This window comes from Myodes glareolus, chromosome 6 (assembly GCF_982192425.1).
Source record: "Myodes glareolus chromosome 6, mMyoGla1.1, whole genome shotgun sequence".
Classification (NCBI taxonomy): domain Eukaryota; kingdom Metazoa; phylum Chordata; class Mammalia; order Rodentia; family Cricetidae; genus Myodes; species Myodes glareolus.
The window spans coordinates 116,392,121-116,410,674 of NC_142031.1; the positions used below are offsets into that span (position 1 = coordinate 116,392,121).

Below are 18,554 nucleotides of genomic sequence, written 5' to 3' on the forward strand. Positions count from 1 at the left end.
TTGACTGTAGGTAAGGATTTCCTTGAATTTATGATCCTCCTGCCTTCTCCCTTCCCTGGGATGACAGGTGTATGCCACCACACCTAGTCTATGTGGTACCAGAGACTGAACCCAGGGCTCTGTGGATGTTATGCGAAGGCTCTCCCACCCGAGCTGCATCTCCAGCTCCTCTGATTTCCTCTAAGAGTGTTACAGCTTTACCTTTGATATGTACCAGTTCATTTTCAGTTCAGTCTGTGAGCTGAAGTAGGAGCCTAGCTTCCTCCTTCGCCCGTGGTGGCAAGGTTTCCCAACATGTTGGACATAGATTTTTCATACCATTCTCGGGGAACCCTGAGCTCTCTGCGTGGCAAGTCATTAGCAGTGAGCCTGAGCCCTGATGCTCACTGACTTCGTATTTCAAAACGTGATCTCTTTCTCCCACATGTACCTGCCATTGTTATACTTCCCACCATGGGGTCCTCACCAGAGCCTGGCATCATACCCCCGAGTCCCTAGACCCACCTGTGAGCTAAACAAACCTCTCCTTGATAAAGTTAACTTGTCTCAGACACTTCATTGTAGTCATTGAATGAATGTAGTTCATTCAATGCAAAATGAACTACTATACCCTCTTCCTATGTTGTAGCTATTGGTACCCAAAAGAAGTCTGGTAACAGAGCAGAGGATGCAAGGATCCCCTTCCTCTGCTTGCTATTAGCTCCAGGGAAGGACAAACAGCCTGGATGTGGGAATCAGGATGCAGACGTGGGCTGTCTGTTTCTGTGTAAAGGTGGCATCACCTGCAGAGGTAGTACAGGGAAGCCACCAGGGACAGCAGCTGGACCACAGTGAGTGACTCTTCCTTGTTTACTGATTATACCCAGCCTCCATGAAGACAGCAGAGGGCCATCTGCTCTGATGGTCCTGAGGTCACTGTGAGCCTTGGATCCATACCCCAGTTCTTCACCCAGCATCGAGTTTCAGGGCTGCAGCTGAGTTTAAAACTGTGTCTGCTGCTGGGCTTACCCCCGAGACTGGTCTATTTTTCACATTTCTCCCAAGACTAAATGACTTATCTCACCCTGCAACATTAAGTGACAATATCATTTACTCCTTTGCCAGTCCGGGACTCTGTGACATTTCTAGGAGCTACTGCTCAATCCTGAGGGAGCAATTAAAATCCCAGTAAGGATCCATTGGGGCTGAGCAAGAGGAAGGTGCTTCCTCCATCTGCATGGGTGTGGGGCTGTCAGGAAGTCTGGGATAGGCTTGACTACAAAGCTTCCCTGCTGCTGGTCTTCACAGATGTGGTTCCTGTGTGAAGATGCTGATGGATTCAGGTAGGGACATTTACACTACAGAAAAGAGTGTCCATCAATGTAGGGGACACTACCACCAGCTTTAGAACGACAGTCCCTTGGGTCCTCCCTGGGGACCCTTAGCTTCCTGAGTCAAGAGAGCATCTTGGTACAGCAGGGAATCTGGCACATCCCCACCTTCATTTGCCTTTGAAGGCCACAGACTTTTCAAACAGTCAGGCTCACTATCCAAAGCAGCTATGACTCAGAACACAATCATCTTGAGTTCCATTCAGCGATGTTAAGGCCACCCTCCAGGTATCTCTCTCCCTCGGTGCTCCACAGTCCCACTCTGCATGGCTGATACAGAGGCACCAGTGTGAGTCTAGGAGGAAATGGTTTTGTGTCCTGAGCCTTCCATACAAGGCTTCTAATAAGCTATCCCCAGGGCTTCGAAGTTGCACAGCCCCCTACTTAGGGCTTGATCCTGGTTTGCCTCCTGCTCACAGATTAGAACTGCCTGGTCCAGGCTCACTCTGCTCCCCTTTGACTGAGAAGTATTTTGATTATAATGACAAAATTTGACAAAGATCAGATTAAACAGTAAGTGCCCCCTGGCTCCTGAAGGGTTAGAATATGGACACAACTGGTTTCTTTTTTTGTTTTGTTTTGTTTTTATTTAATGTGTGTGTGTGTGTGTGTGTGTGTGTGTGTGTGTGTGCATGAGCACATGCTTGTATATGCTTACATGTGCACACACGTGGGTGCAGGTGCACTTTCTCATGAGGACGGGCAAGGAAGCCAGAACTTGCTGAGTATCTTCCTTAATCAATTCGCCAACTCATTTTTTAAAAATTGTATCTGTTACCATTCTTTACACATTTTTATTACATTTATTTATTGTGTGTGTATGTACATATACACAGATAGTATACATGTGTGATCTTATATATGTACACACAGATATGACACACATGCCTGTGGGAGTCAGAGGACAACTTGCAGGAATCAGTTTTCTCCTATCATCTGGGACTCAGGGCTTCAGGTTTGACGGCAAGCACTTTTAGCTGCAGAACCATCTCAATAGCTGCTCATTTTTTGAGATAGTCTCCCTTTGAACCTGGAGCCACTTGATGGCTAGGCTGACCCACAAGCTTGGGTCTGCCTGTCTTTACCCCAAAACAAAGGTTACAGGAGTGCTGTCATACCTAGTTTTTTTGTGGGTGCTGGGGCCCCAAACTCAGCTCCCCATACTTCACTCACTGAGCTTCTCCCCAGCCCCTCTTTCTTTTATTTTAAACAACCTTTTCTTCCCAAACCAGATTTAGTTTTGGGAAAAAGTTGCAGAGATAGTAAAATGCTTTGAAATAAACCTTTTGTACACTGTGACTATTTATTACTCTTGTTGGTTTAATAAAGAGCCAACTGGCCAATAGCTAGGAAGAAAGAGGTCAGGTGGGAAAGCCAGACTGAGAGAACCCTGAGAAGAAGGAGGGCAGAGTCACCAGCCAGAGGCAGAGGAAGGAGACGAACATGGCACACTGACAAAAGGTACTGCTACGTGATAGAGCATAGATAAGAAATATGGGTTAATTTAGCTGAAAGGGCTAGTTAGTAACAAGCCTAAGCTATTGACCAAGCATTTATAATTAATAATAAGACTCCATGTGGTTATCTGGGAGTGGGGTGGTGGGACAGAAAAGTCTGCCTACAACAGAGTTCCCAAATGCCCCACCCTGTCCATCATGTCTCCTATCTTAGCACCCCACATCAGTGTGATCTACCCCAGTTATTGGTCTCATGTGGCTTTTTGCCAACTAATGTCCCCACTTTATTCTTTTTTAAAATTAATTTTTTAATGCTATGGATGGTTTGCTTGTATTTCTGTCCACCAATTGTAAGCATGGTGCCTTTGGAGGACAGAAGAGGGTGTCAGATCCTCTGGAACTGGAGTTACAGACAGCTGTGAGAGGCTGTAAGGGTGATGGGATTCAAACCCAGGTCCTTAGGAAGAGCAGCCAGGGCTCTTAACTGCTGAGTCATCTTTGTAGCCCACAGGCTTTATTCTTGTTCCTCGGTTTCTTCTAACATCCTCCGCATCCCAGGCTCCTCTCCAGGGTGCCACCTGGTGTTTAATCTCCCTGTCCTCCTGGTTGTGACTGTTTTCATTGTCTTTGATCCTGGCTTTGAAGAGCTCTCGTTAGTAACTGTGGGATGTCCCTCAGCTGAGACTGTTTGGTATAGTCTCTGTGACCAGGCCAAGGCAGTGGCTTTCTGGGAGAACACAAAGAAGTGTCCAATCATCCATACGAAGATATCAGCCATCGTCATTGATGCTAATCCTGATTATCTGGCTGAGACTGTGCATCCATGATTCTTTCTCTTATTGGTTTATTACAATGAAAAAAAAAAACAAATCGAAGAGGACACCACAAGAAGGAAAGATCTTCCATGCTCATGGCAGAAACGATTCATGACATGAGAACGGCCATCCTGCTGAAAGCAATCTGTAGATTTGATGAAAGCCCTATCAAAATTCCAATGCAGTTCTTCAAAGAACTGAAATAATTATCTTAAATTTCCCATGAAAGCACAAACGATCCAGAGTAGCCAAAACAATCCTGAACAATAAAACCAAAACAAAAGCCTGCTGGAGATGGCATCATCCCCGCTTCCGAGTTGTACTACAGAGCTTTAGTAATAAAAGCAGCAAGGCATTAGCACAAAACAGAGACGTTGTTCAGTGCAATAGCGCTGAGGACCTGCACACCAGCCCTGCTCCCTCAGCCTTCTGATTTTTGACAAAGAGGTCAATAGTTGTAGGAAAGACAGCATCTTAACAGATGGTACAAGTCAAACAAGATCATTGCCTTCCTCTACCTCAACACACAACTCCAAATGAAGCAAGGACCTCAAAATAAGGTCCAGTCATCTGAATCTGTCAGAGGAGAAGGTAGGGGATAAACTGAGCTCATTGGCACAGGAAAGCACTTTCTGAGCAGGACCCCTGTAGGGCCAGTACTAAGGCCAACAGTTAATAAATGGGACCTCATTGAACTAAAGTGCTTCTGTGTAGTAAAGGACACCATCGCGGAGTGGAGGCAGCTACAGAAGGAAAAAAACATTTACAGATATATATCTGACAGAGGATTAGTATCCAGAATATACCCCCCCCCCAAAAAAAAAGCCTAAAAAGCAAAACAAAAAACTGAACATCAAGAAAACAAATAATCTGAGCTGGGCAATGGTGGTGTACACCTTTAGTCCCAGCACTTGGGAGGCAGAGGCAGGCGGATCTCTGTGAGTTCAAGGCCAACATGGTCTAAAGAGTGAGTTCCAGGACAGTCTTCAAAGCTACAGAGAAACCCTGTCTCGAAAAAAACAAAGCAAAACAAAACAAAAACCAAATAATCCAACTTAAAAATGGGGCATGGAATTAAACAGACTTCTCAAAAGATAAAATGCAAATTTCTGAAAACATTTTCTTTTAAAATGCTCACTAAAGAAATGCAAATTAAAATGACTTTTGAGATTTCATTTTACCCCATTGAAAATGACTGATTTTTTTCTTTCTTTTTTTGTTTTCTTCTTTTTTATTTTTATTTTATTTTATTTTTATTTTTGGTTTCTTGAGACAGGGGTTCTCTGTGTAGTCCTGGCTGTCCTGGAACTCACTCCATAGGCCAAGCTGGCCTCAAACTCACAGAGATTCACCTGCCTCTGCCTCCAGAGTACTGGGATCAAATTTGTGCACCACTACTTCCCGACTAAGATTTTTTTTTATTTATTTAAATATTTATTTATTTATTATACAATATTCTGTCTGTGTGTATGTTTGCAGGCCAGAAGAGGGCACCAGACCTCATTACAGATGGTTATGAGCCACCATGTGGTTGCCGGGAATTGAACTCAGGACCTTTGGAAGAGCAGGCAATGCTCTTAACCACTGAGCCATCTCTCCAGCCCCCTAAGATTTTTTTAAAAAAAAAAAAATGATGACAAATGTCGGAATGGATGTGGGGAGAGGGGGACATTTAATTCACTGCTGGTGGAAGTGCAAACTTGTGCAGCTGCTATGGAAATCAGTGTGGAGGTTCCTCAAAAATGCTAAAAATATGCCTACCACACGATCCAGTTATATCTCTCTGGGCATATACCCACACTTTATATCCTACTATAGAGGTCATTGCTCATCCACATTCTTTGCTGCTGTATTTACAACAGTCTAGATGTCCATTGACTGAAGAGTGGATAACGGAAAGTGGTACTTTTATACAATGGAATACTATTCAGCAGTTAAAAAAAGAATTCACAGGTAAATGGATGAGGTTGGAAACAACCATTATGGGTTATGTGAGACCCAGAGAAACAAATATTGCATGTTTTCTCTCACGTGTTGGTGATAGCTTTGAATCTTTAGATATGTGTGTTTCTTTTGGAATATCCACAGAGGTCAAGACAGGAAGTCAGTAGCAGTCTTGCTTCCCAGAGAAGTTCAGAGGAAATTTGGCATCTGGAGCCTCAGTTGGGGCTCTATCTGACTGATGTGACTGACTGTCCATCTGGTTGACCTTTAGTCTTCAACCTCTAGGAAGTCAAGTAAGTACCCTGTGATCCAGGCCCCACCCTAAGTTATGGGGTTGGTATATGTTCTCTAACATGGCCCAGGACCCCAAGTAAATGGTGTCATTTTGCTGGGTTGAACAACCCTAGGCTTAAAGATCTCCTTGACCTTTAGGCAAAAGTAAAGCCTCCACTGGGTAAGGTTAAATTCTGTACTTTTCTGTGGGGGCTATCCTGGAACCAGGATGCCCTTAGTATTGCCAAATCTTTGTTAAGACCACTTAGAAGCTTCCTTCCTCCACCTTCCTGCTTCCTTTCTCCCCTGCAGGCATGGACCCCAAGGGGAAAGTCCAGTAAACAACTAACCGGAAAATTTACATACCAATGCCTGCTCCCCAAGCGACTGCTGAGTAACCACAACACATATACAGACAGAAACTTTCTGGGTGCATAAGGAAGCATGTGTGTACCTCTGCCAGGTAAAAATGCCACTTCACTTAGGGTCTTAGGGTTTCTATTGCTAAAAAGAGACACTATAACTATAGCAACTCTTATGAAGAAAACCATTTAATTGGGGCAGGCTTACAATTTCAGAGGTTTAGTCCATTATCATCATGGTGGGACATGGTGGTATGCAGGCAGGCATGGTGCTGGAGAAGAAACTGAGAATTCTATATGTTGATGCACAGGCAACAGGAAGTGAACTGTATACCACACTGAGCATACCTTGAGCATAAGAGAGCTCACAGCCTGCCCCCACACTTCCTTCCTTCAACAAGGCCACACCTACTCCAATAAGGCCACACTTCCTAATAGTGCCACCTCCTATAGGCCAAACATTCAAACATGAGTCTATGGGGCCATACCTATTCAAACCACAACACTTAATAATAGTGGGAAAACTGCAGAAATCTAACTGTCACAGCGGGAATAGACAAGGAAGTAGTGGGACTTCAGATCTACTAAGAGGAATGGCCTTGCTTGGCTGGCAGCAGAATAAGCCTTAAACAAATCACAGAAGGTTAGTGTCACAGTACTAGAAACACCACACAAGACTGTACCTTGTGCTTCTGGGGCATGTATTTGTAAAAGCCCTGAAACAGACATGGCCTCAAAGAAACACTTGACAAGACTGGATGATTGTAGCCTCTTCGTGGACCATGGATGGCTGTCTTGTGATTTCCATCATGTGTAGATGGAGGCTGCTTGTTTGTTTCTCGGTTGCCCAGACCTGAAATAATCACACAGAAACTCTATTAATTACAATACTGTTTGACCAATAGTTTAAGCATATTTTTAGCTAGCTCTTACATCTAAAATTAACCCATCTCTATTAATCTGTTCATTACCACAAGGTCATGGCCTACCGGCAAGGTTCTGAACCACATCTGTCTCCTCCAGCAGCTACATGGCATCTCTTACTCCACCTACTCTCTCTCTACATCTATCTGCTTGGAATTCCTGTCTTGCTCTGTTCTGCTAAGTCATTGGTCGAAATAGCTTTATTCATTAACCAATAAAAGCAACACATAGACAGAAGGACTTCCCACACCAATCATTATCATTATTGATAGGTTTTTTTTATTAACTATTTTGGTTTAGGGCCAGGAATTCAGTAAGATGCCCTTGAATCTGCAAGAATTCCTTGCCCTCCACAAGTCTCACATCTGTGAATGGGCCACGGCTACAGGACTGCACCTCTCCTGAGCTGCGGGATCCTCTGGTGAGTCCTACCTCCTTCCCCTACAATATAGCATCCAGATAGTCCCTGGGAAGGCCATAGGCACCCACAAACTCCTTCCTTGTCTGGGTATGGTGGTTTGAATGATAAATGTCATCCCCAGTCTTTGACATGTAAATCCTTGTTTCCCAGTTGGTGGTGATGTGTGGGTGGTTCTAGGATAAATAGCCTTGCTAGAGGAAGAGTGTCACAGGGTCAGGGCTTTGAGAGCTTAAGGTCTTGCCCTCCCAGGACTTGGTCTCTCTCTACTGTATGTTCATAGTTCAAGATATGAACTCTCAGCTGCTGCTCCTGCCATCCTGCCTCCTCTCTACTTTGATGGTGATGGACTTTTTAGCCCAATGGAATCATAAATCTAAATAAACTCTTTCTTCCCAAAGTTGCATTGGTCATGGGGTTTTATCATAGTAATAGAAAAGTAGCTGATATACTCCAGGAGAGTCAGTCCTCTTCACTGTGCTCCTCATCATCTGTCACCTAGAAGATCACCTTGTGGTTGCTGTAAAGGAGAAACACAGCCACACCAGTCAACAACAAGGAAGCCTTCTGAGAGAGGCACCATCGGGCAATTCGACCATCACAGAGTGCACTTACCCACACTAAGATGGCTGTAGCAGCATCACATCCTGTAATCTTGTGGTGCACAGCTGTGTGCTCAGTCTATTCTGGACCAAAGCCTCATTGTACATCACCTGCCTGTACTTCAAGGAGCCCTGCTGTTTGTGACAGAGCCTGTTCTGTAGGATGTAGCAGAGCTGGGAAGCAATATGTTGGTCAAGGACATAGGTGTAACCTTACACTAACTCCTGGAGGTGGGCGTGGTGCTAAGGGCCGCGTTCATTTGCTCATTCGTGTCCTCATTGCTATCACAGGCTCTTGCGTTTGAACGCTTGGTGGCGCTGTTTGAGGAGATTGTGGAACTGTTAGGAGGTAGAGCCTGGCTGAAGAAACTGGGGTACTAGGCAAGTGGGCCTTAAGAGTTATGGCTCAACTCAGGTGCCATCCAAGTGTCTCTGCTCTCTGATTGTAGAGATGTGAGGAGTCCCAGCCATAGACTCCTGTTTCCGTGAACTCTGCCATTTCTTCTTTGTCTTGTGAGTTAAACAACTCCTCCCCTGAGTGGCTTCCTGTCTGGGATCCAGTCACAGTGGTAAGAAAAACAATTTCTGCTCCCCATTTCCTGTCCTTCTCGTCAGTCCTGGACTTTCTTTGGTCCAGTCTCAGACTTCATCACTAGTCCCCGTGAGAGTCTTCCTTCCTCAGAGAGGTCCTGGGGCTAGAACTCCCGTCCTCTCTTCACCTTAGTGCTGAGCTCGAGTCTACTAAAGGGTCATCTGAAGAGCATTCTGCCTTGTCTGGAGGTGGTGGAAACCGACCATCAGCCCTACTAGGAACAAAGGGGAGGAACTGCATCTGTCCCTATGATATGAGATCCAGCTCTGTGTAATGTTCACCCCACCTGCCCAGGCACACTAAGCTGAGATACAGGAAGGCCAGTATGTGCCAAAACCTCCTTTCGGTGAAGACAGGGCTTCCAGAGCAGTCCTGGAGCCATCTGCTTCTCTGGGTTATTACCCTGCAGTTTCCCTCCCGCTCCTACAAACACAGCCGCTCGCTTGCCCCTTCCTGTTACACTGCGGCATTTGAAGCTGCAAACCAGACATCAGTGTCACATAGATGCCCTCATTCTAGAGAGAGCTGTGCGGGTCCCATAGGGATGGGTAGAATGCCAATTTAATTAATTCCAGTGACAACTGACTAGTCTAGAAATAAAAGTGACATAGGGTATGAGTGGTGGCTTACAGTCGCTGAGGTTCACAGGGAAATGCCTTGTTCTTGGAAAGTCTGGGGCTCTCCAGCTGCTGTACCAGTGGCTCCCTGTGAGGCTAGGGGCCTCTCAAGGTGACAAAGATCAGCAAGCTCATTCAGTTCACTAGACACTCACTGGCTCCAGCAAAGAAAGGGTGCTTTTACCTCCCATGTCGCCCTTAGTGTCTGCTTGACCTAAGGAATGCCACTTCCAGGAACTGTAGATAATTTACTGCATTAGGTGCAACTTCACAGGATTAGAAATGATTGCAGATAACCCAAGGACCAACGCACACTCACACTAAAACACAAGGACTTATCATATATCATATGAAAATATAATGAAGTTAAGATTCACATCCATGCTGCTGCCATGTGTTTCTGGTTGGGGACAGGCACACAGTGTACAAAACTCTGGGGGAGCCCAATGTGGCTTTCAGGGGACTATGCTGTTGTGCCCATCTCAGGGAGGGGACACCAATAATGGGGCAGTTTCTGTAAGAACCTGCACTTCCCTTTCATTTTAGTGATAATCTGGCTGCTCTCTAGAGTATTCTTGGGAACAGAAACTGGGAAAGATAACATCAACGCCTACGTGCCGATTATATATGAAATGGTACTACCCATCAGTTAACAAAGTGACTCTCCAAAAAGATATATAGAGGCCCATAAATCTTCAACATTTCTGCCTTCATAAGGTATCAGTGAATTCTTTACAATTCTCTTTTAGCAACAGAATGTAAGGGAAGCAATGGTCACACAGGTACTAGGAAGCAAACCTCGCTGCAGTGTGGAGAGGTCAGTCCTTCACCAGCATGCCCAGCTGACCTGAGCAGACGGGGTCTATGCATCCTCTATTGACCAGACATGGGTGAGGGGCTGCCCTTAGGGTTAGAGTTAGGGCTGCAGAGTCGTCTTGGAGAAACAGCACTTTTGTGCTAAGGGCAGGCTCTGAGAAGAGGAGCATTAGGCGACACTCCCAAAAGCTTGGAGAAACGCTGGCTAAGCCCTGCAGAGGGGCTCGGGAGCATCGCATTGCTGGCCTGTCTTCAGGCTCTGTTTCTCTGACCCCATTCTCTCTTTGCCTTTCCAGCATGCTACCATCCCAAAGGACCTTGCCGCATGCGTCCCCTTGGTCTTGGACTCCTCAACTTTCATAACTGTGAGAAAACATGACAGCCTGTTACTAGTTACCTCGTTTTTACAGTAGCACAGCACAGCCCAAGACAACTCACACTGCCTGGTGATTGTGCACAACGGCAGTGGCAGCTGGCCACCTTGTCTTACCCTGAAGTGGGACTAACCCCAGTTTCTATCGTTAAGCATGGTGGTGGGGCTGAGCAGAGAGAAAGACAGTCTGTTGTCTTACTTAGGGTAGCTACTGTTGTGATAAAACGCCCAAAAGAAACTTGGAAAGGAAAGGGTTTATTTTACTTACTATTTCATATAACAGTTCATCATCAAAAACAGCGAGGACAGGAGCTCAAGGAGGGCAGGAACCTGGAGGCCATCAAGGGGTGTTGCTTACTGGCTTGCTCATCATGGGTTGCTCATAGAACCCAGGACCCCAGCCCAAGACAGCACCACTCACAATGGTCTGAGCTTTCCCACATCAATCACTAAGAAAGTACCCTACTAGCAGGGGATGGTGGCCAAAGTCTTTAATCCCAGCACTTGAAAGGCAGAGGCAGGCAGATCTCTGAGTTCAAGGCCAACCTTGTCGACTGAAAAAGTTCCAGGACAGCCACGGCTACACAGAGAAAACCTGTCGCGAGAAACAAAAATAAAAACAAGCAAGAAAAAGCCCTACAGGCCTGCCTATAGCCTGGTGTTATGTAGGCTGAATTGAGGGTCCCCCCCTCAGAAGACTTTAGCTTGTATTATGTTGACAGAAAACCAGCCAGCACATGTTAACTAATTTTTAAAGCACTCCCTTTTCATGTTTTATTTTCACTTATGTATGTATGTCACTGTGGAGGTGTGTGCACACAATTGCAGGTGCTTGCGGAGGCCCCAAGTGCTGGACCCTCTGGACTTATGGGTGGCTGTGAGTCGTCTGATGGGGATGTTTGAAACCGAACTTGAGTCCTGTGCAGGAGCAGTACAAGATCTTTAGCACTGAGTCGTCTTTCCAATCCCATAGTCTGCTAATTCAAAGCAATATCCATCATGGAACTATGGTTCAGTGATAGAGCACTTACCTAGCATGTGCGAGGGTCTAGGTTTGATTTCCAGAGCAACAACAGTAACAACGACAACAACAAAAAGCAAACCTCATATAGGGGCTGGAGAGATGACTCAGCAGTTAAGAACACCTGCTGTTCTTGCAGGGGAGTCAGGCCAGGTAACCAGCATCTACCCAGTGGCTCATAACAGCCTGTCATCCTAGTTCCAGGAGATCTGATGCCTTTTCTGACCTCAGAGGGCACCAGGTATGTGTGTGGTGCGCAGACATACATGCAGGCATAACACTCATACACATAAAATAAATACATCTAAACGGCAAAATTAAAAACAAAATACAGATACCCTTGATGACTAAGCAGCAAGCTGAATCCAGAGTCATGTTTTGTTGCTTTCTCAGCCTTGCCCCTGGCAGCTCAAAGATACCTATAACATTTTCAAAGCACAGAACTCAGGACTTGTGATTGAGTGTAGTAATATCGCCAGTGATGACCCCGAGACAGCCCACACGGCCACAGGGAGTCTGAGTGGTTGCTAGGCGCTGCATCGGATGGCCTAACCGCAGGTGTGTACTTCACCTCCCTGTGGCTTACAGGTTTTTATCTTATGAAGGAGAAAATGTGGCTCACCAGATGCCTGCCTGGTGCCCATACGATACACAGAAGTAATAACTACTTCCTAAATGCCCCTAAACCATTTATGTTAGCCATCCCAGTGGGCACAGTCACTCTGATGGTTTATTTCATGACTTTTGCAAGCACATAAAAATGATATATACTTATAATATATATTTGGGTGAAAGAGCATGAGAGAAAGGAGAATTAATGGTAGGGAGCCCTGAAAGGTAATTTGTGTTTTGTTTTAATATCATGGGGCAATGATGTCACCACATTGTTCCGTGAACATTGAAAGGAAAGGGTTGGAGAAAGGGAGGAGAGGACTGTGGTCACTTAGCAGGGACAGTCTCTGGATTTTGATTTAGGTCCCATCACTTCCTATATCCTTTATGATATCTGGGTATCCCACATTCTCAGTGGTGGCAAAGATTTGGAAAGGAGAGTTGGATTCTCACCCTAGACTATGTAATTTACTAATGTTTGTTGGATATGGGAGAATTTGCTGTGAACTCTCATAATAGAGGAGTAGGGTATGGGAGAATGGTTAGATTTCGTTATTTCAAACACTGCGAGAGGCCATTAGTCTCCAGCATTTCTGAACACCAGCATCTCTCTGTCCAAATCTCACTGAGCCCCAGGCTCCCCAAGCCCTAGTATCCCTAGCACCAGCATCATTGAGCCCCAGCATCCTGGTGGTTTCTCCTCCTGAATTCAGATTCAAGCTTGGAGCTGGTATACTCATCGGTAGACTCACATGTCTGTGTCTGACTGCAAGACTAGAAAGGGACTAGACGGACATTTGGTACCTGTAGTAGAAGGCAACTCAGGCCTTGTAAGGAGATAAACGAATTCCTGGGGTAGAACGGGTGAGGATTCTAGGCAGCCTGAAGTGTGAGAAAGGTTCACCAAGGCTGAGAATCTGAACTGATAATTTTGTATTCTCTCTTTCTGAGACATTTTTAATGGATAAAACATAAATCTATCCACAAGCCTTTGAAAGCAACTGAAAAGTCACCCCTCTTGCCCAGTGTACAGAACCAGCCAAATGGAAATAGCCCTGCAGACCTGTGTTGGACTGCAGGCATCACCCCGGGCCCCTAACAGCATCCAGCTGAGTGCGGTGCACAGAGGGAAAGTGTTTATTGTGTACCCACTGTTTCTCCAACTGCTCCCTGAAAGCTTGGCAATGTTCTCAAACTGCAATCTAATTCAAGGGCTGAAAAGATGGTGGGTGGGCGTTGCTCCACCTTCCTTGGCGCCAGCGAGAAGAGTGATTCCAGGACTGAAAAGCACTCACAGGCTGTTGTTCCCATCAATGGCTGTCTGGCTAGGGTGACCCTACTCTTAGGAGCCACAGCAGGGTGTGTGTACATTCTCCCAAGATTAGCATCTAGCCAACTTGCAGAAGTAGAGTGAGACCTGGGCTCACCCCACACGCAAAGTGTTATGCCCAAATCCACGAAGTCCCCGCCAAAGCCAACAAGGAGACCGAGTCCCATATGTAAAAGCAAAGAGCCTTTATTTTAATCAAGTTTGCAAACTCGGTCTCTCTGCATGTCCAACGTATTGAATAACTGGAGAACCCCGAGCTCAATTAGAATTGGGTTTTTATAGTAGTAAAGGTGGGGGTGAGGGGTTTCTGAGGTTCAGAACCCCTGATGGCTGACATTTGTCTAGGGGTGTCCTGGCTGTTGATCCTATCTACAGGGGTTGGAATGTTAGGCATTTCCTTTGAATGGTCTGTTTTTGGGTGGTGGTTGGGTAACCTCAGCTTGTGGTCCCTCCTGCAACCAGGTATTGCCTCAGGGTAAACTACTGAGATTCAGGCCTCTTATTAAATTTACGGATGGCCGAGTTCTACTCTGGCAGGTGATAATGGTTGGAAGTAAAGAACTTTCTTTGGGTGACCTGCCCATACTTAGCTTATCATGGCTGCCCCACCCCCAAAGAACAGCCCAGTCTTGGACTAACTAATAAAGAGCCACAACCCCGGGGCAGCGGGCAGGGACCTCCTGCTTACAGCCCTGCCAGAGCCACAACCCCAGGGCAGCAGGCAGGGACCTCCTGCTTACAGCCCTGTCAGAGCCACAACCCCAGGGCAGCAGGCAGGGACCTCCTGCTTACAGCCCTGTCAGAGGCACCGAGTGCTGTGCAGCCCCTCCCAGCATCGCTTGCCTGCAGATGCCCACTGCAGTGCCCTCCGAGCATCCGGGGTTGAGGGTACCCAGGGAGAATCAAGGTTAGGAAGAGACCCAGCATCCAGCTTGCCCAGGAAACCATTGTTCCCTTGCAAAGGATAGCCACCATGCTGGACGGCCTGGGTGCCATGGTGGGGTGACACCGTGGGCAAGAGAACTAGCAGTTTTTACCCACTTTTGGTGTTATGCACAATGAGACACAACTTTTACTTTGGCGGGGGAATAACAGGCAGTTAACAAATTTTCCTGAAACTTACTGTGGGTAAAGAATTCTGGTATTTTTTTTATCACGTTCTAGTCCATATTTTGAAATTTGTTTTGTTCATTTTGAAATTTATTGTAAGTGTGTGTGTGTGTGTGTGTGTGTGTGTGTACCACAGCACATTTGCGGGAGTCAAAAACAGTAAATTCTTTTCCTCTAGGTGAGCTAGGGTCATCAGTTCTGGTGGGAAGTGCTTTTACCTTCTGGGTCTTCTCTTACTGTTCTTCCATCTGCCAATGCTTTGTCCTCACCTCACTACACGCGTGGGATGAAGTGATGACAGAGGCTGGTAGCAGCCCGGGGCTCCACCACCTTCACAAAGGGCTTCTGTAGGTTCCAAGCACCCCATGTAGAGACACTAAGACTGTCCTAAAATTTCTGAGCTGGGGGAGGGAGCGTTTATGTTCTGATTCTGGTCTGTTAGTTTCCTCATGAATGTAAAAGCAACAGATTTCACCGCCAGGCATTTGGAGGAATTTTCCAAAAAAATCAGTAGATGTCACCTATTAATTCTTTCTCTAGAAGAATCTACCCCGCCCAGGGGGTCTACTCCACATCCTCCTCCTCTCTTGTCAGTAGACGTCACCTGTTAATTCTCTCTCTAGAAGAATCTACCCCGCCCGGGAGGGTCTACTCCACATCCTCCTCCTCTCCTGACATCACCACGTCACAAGTGTTTTCTCATAATGTCCTTTAGAAATAAGGTCTTAAATATTTACACACTGTGGTACCATTTAGATAGAATCACATCTCAGCCTTTTTGTTTGGAGACATTGAAACGCTTTCTTCTGCAAACAACCTGAAATGAACATTTCATCACACAAAGATCTAGTAATACTCATTTTCCTAGGATATGAGATTAGAAGAGAAAATTACTAGATAAAAGAATCGCTACTTTTTTAAAAGTATTTTCTAGTTTGGGGAAAACAATTAAATAAAAGATATATTCGACTTGGAAGATGGCTCAGTGGGCAAAGACCTTGCCATTCAGGTGTGAGGAAATAAATTTGAACCCTCAGACTCCACATAAAATGTGGGCACTGTAGCGCATCTGTAACACGCAGTGTCACGCAGCAGGACAGAAAACATTCTACCATCTGAGCTACATCCTTAGCACTGACAGCCTATCCTTTACGCCTTGTTTTCTTTGTTAGATTCAAGTAGGTCTGTATGCCTGGCCATGCTCAAGGATACAGGATAATACAAGCTGTGAATTCCAGGGTACAGTATCATTTGGGGGGCAGCCTTAACCTGCAGCATGTGACCCCCTGATTAAGACATTTTCATTGCTCTTGGAGGGCATACTCCCTGCAGCCCAGACCAAACATCTCATATGCCAAGTTATTGACTTACTCTTTTTCTGAGATATTGGCTTTTTTTTTTTCCAAAAGAAACTGAATTTGAGATAAACAGGGATTTGAGTACACAGCCCGTTGGGGGTTGAACTTTACCTTTAGTGTTTTAAGAGAGAATTGAGCTCTGAGAACATAGACCAGCTTGGGCTCCACTCTAACATAACATTGATTCTGTGACATGCAAATTGCTGGAGTCAAACCTTTTCAACTCCTGGACCTGAAGAGTAGACAAGTGTGAGAGCTTTGAAGCATCTGTTCTGCTCGTCTGAGGAAACCCACGTTTCCTAGGAGCTCAGACTCCTGCTGGCGTTGCTGGAAGGAGTCGATTCTGCCTGACAAGTGCTTGGGTACTGAGTCTCCAAGTTTTTTTTTTTTGTTTGTTTGTTTTGCAAAGTATGTATATGTGTCCACATGTGCATGCATGTATCTGGAGGTCAGAGGTCAGTGAGCAACCTCAGATGTTTGTCAGGTATGTGCTGTCTACTGGTTTTTGGCTTGGAGCTACCCTAGTAGTTGAAGCTGGATGGCCAGCAAGCCCCAGGAATCTGCCTGCTTCTGCCTCCCCAGCTCTGGGATTGTAAACATAAAACACCCCATTCACCTTGCACACAGTCCGAAGCCCATGATGATACATCTGTTTGTCTCCACCCGTATAACAGTGTCAAATGCTGTGCATTCTCTAGAAACTGTACTTTAAGCTTTGAGTTCTCTTTTCCTCTGGGGGAGGCAACTGGAATGTCACAGACTCTGGAAGGCATCAAACAATGCACTTTATCGTAAGACAGAGTTGGTGTTTGATGGCACTGCCTGACTGGGCCCTGGAAAGTGGGCTGTGCTGGGCCCCTGTGCTCAGTAGGCACAGGCGCTGAACCGCTTCGATGTGGAATGTTTGAAGTTTACAGTGGGTTTATTGAGATGTAGTTCCACAGTGAGTGCAGGAGCTCCTATAAAGAAGTGGATTCTACAGAGTTCTGATAGAGGTTGAGTCTGACCCTGCACCCCTTTTGGTGATGTGTTCGTGCTCCAGAGGCTGTGTGTAGATTCTAATCTGCCTTTTTTACTCCAGCAGCCACTGTGTTACCTGACAGTTCTACACACCATCCTCAAAATGCTCCCTTGTTAGCCTGTGGAAACGAGCCACTCAGCCCTGAAAGCGAGGTCCCTCCACAAGGCCCTAGGATGTCTCACATCCCAGCAGATACACATGGATGCCTTGACCCAGGCGAGCACAGATCATCAGAATCCTGTGCAGCTTTGCCTTGATGGACCTCAGCGTCACTGTAATGAGACTGCTTAGAGGTGTTACTTAGACAGGCTTTTTTGGTCAGGGGGAGATCTGAAAAATTTGACACAAGGAGAAAGTAGGGGAACAAAGGCTGGCATGGGGAGCTTGGAGTCCTTGTCTCTTGTTGTATGTGCAGAAGCCATTCTGAGCAGAAGGCTGCCGGCTTCCATGTACATAGCTGTGAACCCTGACCTTTTCTAAATGCCCTGACCTTTCCAGACAGTGTGTATTTTTCTTATGAAATGAAGAACAAACAGATTTGAGTCTCCTGGATCTCCCTCGGGCCCATGTTGCTCACCAGTATGGGAACAACAAAAAAAGCACCACGAGAGGCTGCTGCCCACAGGGCCAAGGCCACTGCCCAGCACCTGTTCCTGCTGGCAACCCCAAGCCTGACTGCAGGCTGCACATTGCAGGGTGGACCCAACTATCCCTCTGTCACCCTTCAGCACAAGCTTGAGGTGGGACCTCACATCCCAGCTGATACACCTGCACATCCTAGTCTCGGGTGAGTACAGACCAGCCGGTAAGCCCCGTTCCAGCCACATCACTTGGCTTTCAAGCAGAATAAAGCGCTTCGTGGTCTTGGGCTTGGAAAGGGCTTCTCCACTCTTGCTGCCCTGAGACCCATCCTCAAGGGCCCAGCTCCCAGTCTTTGATGGGCTGGCTTCCTGTGGCAAAGTGAACTTGGTCGATGCTAGAGTTTTAAGTTCCGCCTGTCTTCCCTACTGTTTGTGGAGAGTTGTAGATATTGCCATAATCCAGCTCCTATTTATTAATTCAAATAAAGTTAGTTAATAAAGTGTGAGACTAAATGTGATTTATGTTTACAGCATGTGTCCCCGGTAGCTGTAAACGAATGATCTACCCCTCCCACCTACCCCCACACGTTTACTTACATTGCAGGGACATTATAGAATTCAACATGTCCATGGAGTCAGTCTGCTCAGGAATGATTGATGCTTAAACAGGGGCACCAGGGTCACAGGAGGAAGGATGTCCGTAGTCTTACTGAAGTGGAAGACTCTTAGTCACCAAAGACAGCTCCATCCTTGGACCCTCAAGCCATGGAGAAACATTATTCTTTTTTTTAAGGTTAAACTGATTCCTAGCTTTATGAAAAAATGATTTATTCATGTTAATGTGCATGAATGTCTCGTCTGCATGCACGTCTGTGCACTATGTCTGTGCAGAGCCCACAGAGGCCAAAAGAGGGGGTCAGATCCTCTGGAACTGGAGTTACCGATGGTTGTAAGAAGC

The 18,554-nt window shown here is 46.1% G+C and overlaps 1 long non-coding RNA gene across 1 annotated transcript in view; it reads right to left on the reverse strand.

The window, feature by feature from the left end:
* Positions 1-6,905: 6,905 nt before the first annotated feature.
* The window catches only part of LOC148121958 (uncharacterized), a 102,212-nt gene continuing 90,563 nt past the window's right edge, over positions 6,906-18,554 (reverse strand). Inside the window, exon 8 of the long non-coding RNA XR_015738198.1 lies at positions 6,906-7,074. This is a non-coding gene — a long non-coding RNA (uncharacterized LOC148121958). The remainder of the gene's footprint in view (positions 7,075-18,554) is intronic.